A 4156-nucleotide genomic window follows, 5' to 3' on the forward strand; every position below is an offset into this window, starting at 1 on the left:
ACATGCTTCCGAGTAGGTAATAAACAAAGGATATTAACTAATCAAGTACCAACGAACAACTTTAATGAAGAACGGAAATTAATATGAGTTACCGGCGTGCGAGTAATTAAACAAAGCATCAAAAACTTAAAAGAAAAGAGCTCTGAAGAAAACTACGTAAGTCTAAAGCTGCAAAAATGATGTTCAAATCTCATAATCATACAAATATAAAACTCCATTAAAATAATAGTAAAAGATTAATAAACCCTGAAGCCTTCGGTTTTTTTTTCTCTGTTTCAGCCGAGGTAGCGTCAAGCGGCGCTGTCTCTCGTTCTCCTTTTTTTGTCCCAGAAGTCCTCTCGATGGCCGCGCCCTTCAAAACCCTTTTTCCTTTTCTTTTATAGTGGTGACACAAGAGCTCAATATGGGACATAGCAGCACCGAATCATTTTTCTCTCAATTGTAATTAGTGGGTCCTCCTTTATGGCACTGCCGTGATTTCTTCCACCCACGAAACTCATTCCTTCAATGCAATTTCTTCTTTTATTGGGGAAATAAAGGACCAATCACTTGATGCATGGCATTCGGCTAAGAGCGTCACGGTCTACGAATTGAATTTAACAGCTAAAATGTTAATAATCATCCGTGAGTCCTGAAACACAATTAATAAGTGTTAAACCTCAAGTAGCGCATCAAATGGACATAACAAGCCTAAGTTAGGGAGCGTAAATAGGCATATTTACGCACCTATCATAAATCGAGACTCTTAAGGTATATGCAATGGAAGATCTCTGTCGCTTTACGTTGATCATTTCTGAAATTACTGCACTGACGCTACCAGAAACTGGTTTGAATTCTTTTAATCTAATTTCTTAGATAGTCTGATGTCTTGTAGTAATTTTTGGAAGTGATTCTTTTTCCGCTTAATGTATGGTTTGTTATGAGTTTTGCCTCGAACGGTAAAAAGAGGGTAGATTTTCTTCCAAAATGCTGAACTGCCTTTGATTAAGCTTTCGTGTTCAGATGATGAGGACCAATTTCTGCATCTTTGCTACTTGTTTTTTCAGCTAGCATAGTCTTTCCAATCATGTGTTTTATGACAGGGTGATAACTAGAACACGAATCACATTGTTCCATGGATTATGCAGATCTGTATGTAATGTGCTTTCTCATTGTACTTATTCTGTAATTTTTCTTTTCTGTAATTTTTCCTCTTTTTCCCCCTGTACCTTCCCGGTTCAACCTATCTTTTGAAGAACAACCTGAAGAATCTGATGGCTCAGATGTGGATTCAGATGAAACTGGCCGGCCTCGCTTTTCATCATTAAAGAAAGTCACTAGTTTCCTGGACAAGGAATTTGCTGCCAGCAGGTTTACCAGAAAGGATCAGGATGACATTGAAAAGGTTTGATGACTCTCTCTCTCTCTCGATCAAGTTGCTGTTCTCGTTCTGCAACTCATATGAGAGTGCATAGCAGTATTGATCTAGTCTTAGCATTTTGCTTAGTTTCTTAGCTTGTGTTGAACATAGTGTAGATTCAATTTCATGTAATTTCTCTGGCTCTAGTTATCCTGAGAAATTGACCTTAAAAAAGCATTTGTTGTAATTTTAAATTGTCGATGGAAGCGGAAACAACGGGCCTGGTGAGCAAGGGGAGGTAACGCAGAAGAGTCTAACCTTGAGAGGGCCTTAGCATCTAAATTTAGTTCTTATGTTCTGTATATATAAATCAGTCATGCTACTTGCACATACACTTTTACACAAATCTTGCACATACACTTTTATGGGGCCCACCTCGAGTCTCACCAATATGATCCGAACCGCTCATTATTTTTAAAATAATTTTTTAAGAGTTCATGTAAAAAATCAACTTGATAGGATATCGGTAAGGGCTTTTTCAGAAATCATAGGGTGAAACAATCTGATTCGCACTGCGATTTCTAAAAAAGCCCTTACTGATATCCTATTTTTTACAGAAACTCTTAAAACATTATTTTAAAAATAATGAGCAGTTCGGATCATATTGATGGGACCCGAGGTGGGCCCCATAAAAATGTATGTGCAAGATATGTGTACAAATATGTGTCCTTAGCATTTTTGTATATAAATACTTCGTACAAAATAAGTACTAATATGTGTGAACTAAGGGATCCATATGGTTTAGATGTTCCATCCTGGTTGGGAGCAAGGTCCCAACTCCTGGCAAGGTTCTTGCTTTGAAGCGTAGAATCAAGGTTGTAGAGGGGATTCATCACTCCACATAGGAGGTTCCTGCAACTATAGAGTCTGCCTCTCCTGTTTGTCGGTCTCATCACTGTTGACAATGTCGTTACCAGAGGAAAGACGCCATGGCTTCCTGTTGGAATTTTTAACCAATTCCTTGATAACCTGCACACAAAGTAGGGGGATGAATCTTGATTTGAATCCTGTTACTTCTTTAAGCTCATTTGTGTCAGGAATTATCCACCTATTTCCTATGGTGTTTATAATTTGCTGAAATATTCTAAGTGACTGTCTTTTGCTTGTTCCATGTCGGCCGTGGTAGTCTAACTACCTTTTTAAGCACTATATTGGCTTGATTTGGAGTAGATCATTTCTCCTCTCTTTCCTATAGAAAAACTATTATTGCCTTTGGCTTTGTTTTTTAAGCTGTTTAGAGTTAAAGCTTTTTTTAGGTTTAGGATTGTGTGAATGCAAGCCATTTTGATTAATCACGTGCTCTGCTATAATTAGTTACGTTTACGGAGTAGAGTTTATGATGGCGTGTTTGGTTAGTAAGAAAATACAGGAATTTCTGTTGGTTGGTTACACATTTCCATCAACTCCGGAATGAATGTGTCTGGAAGAACAACACTCTGGTTGGGTTACGTGGAATAGGGTTTCTTTGGTTTTAAGAGTGAAAATCTGTGGTAGCAAGGATACAACGGTTCTTAATAGTGAGAAAATTTATCTGCAACTCATGAGCTAGCTTGGGATCTCTGGAGAAAATAAAGAGTAAACATATTTCGGAAAAAAAATAAGAATAAACATATCAGGTGGTGGAAGCAACCGAGGATGAAAGCAGCGGGGAGAAGATGTAGTTCACCCCTTGGTCTATCTTGAGTACTTGTACATTGGGACATCTAAGAAGCTCTCTCTGTCCCAAAATATCATTTGCTCAAAGTGCAATGGGTAATTTCACTGACAGTATTTGTTCGATGTTTAAACTGATTTTGTAATTCTATATATAAATGGTGCTCATGTAGTCTTGTGCTATCTCAATGACAGGAAATGTTCAAAATATAGAGCTTCAATGAAATGTGCTGGCTGCCAAGGAAACGGGGAATGGTCACTATTAGGCAACTGGGACCCTTTATGATCCAGGAGATGCAACACCCTTGCAACAAATGCAAGGGTACAGGCGAGAGCATTGATGAGAAAGACCGATGCCCTAAATGCAAAGGCGAGAAAGATGTTCTTGAGAAGAAGGTGCTGGAAGTTATTGTGGAGAAGGGCATGCAGAATGGTCAGAAAATCACATTACCTAGAGAAGCTGATGAAGCGAGTATGCCATTACTCTGTCCCACAAGATTCGAAGTGGAGATGGCATGTTTATGTGCCGTGGTTTATGAAATCATTACAGCAAAACATAACCTAAAACATGGATGATTTGTTATAATGTAGAGCAGAGTTACATGTTGGCTTAAATTCCCTTTGTACAGTGCGGATTCATGTATGATGCTCATGTAGGTGTAGATTGTTGTTTATTTATCATCAACGGGTTCATTTTCTCCATCCATCAGGATGATGTTTCGGGGATTTACTCTATACTTGTTATGAGGCTATGAGTTTGGGCTTCCTCGAGGTATACGTATATCATTCGAGTTTAGGATTTGTCAACACTCACCAGCTTGTTTGATTCATTTTCCCTGTGGTCTATCCGCAAAATTACCGAATTGCCTATCCCTGTGGTCTATCCCCTGTAAATGCGAGGTAAATCATGAATGTTTGTCGTGGAAAGGGAAGTATTGCAAAATCTTATTTTGAGAATTAGAGATCCATATTTCAACAATTAGCTCTGGGATTGTTTGGTTCGGCCGATGAAGCAATATCTATCGATCATTGTCAAATGGATAGTCGGTTACAGAAAAGAAGGCTCTTATTCGTTATTCAACTTCTTCTAACAATCTTCGCATA

The 4156-nt window shown here is 38.4% G+C and overlaps 1 long non-coding RNA gene across 1 annotated transcript; it reads left to right on the forward strand.

Annotated features, from left to right (window-relative positions):
* Positions 1-1247: 1247 nt before the first annotated feature.
* LOC131321653 (uncharacterized) lies at positions 1248-3896 on the forward strand. The gene is made up of 2 exons (XR_009198598.1): positions 1248-1384; positions 3248-3896. It is a non-coding gene; the product is annotated as an uncharacterized LOC131321653 (long non-coding RNA).
* Positions 3897-4156: the final 260 nt, after the last annotated feature.

This window comes from Rhododendron vialii, chromosome 4a (genome assembly GCF_030253575.1).
Source record: "Rhododendron vialii isolate Sample 1 chromosome 4a, ASM3025357v1".
NCBI lineage: Eukaryota > Viridiplantae > Streptophyta > Magnoliopsida > Ericales > Ericaceae > Rhododendron > Rhododendron vialii.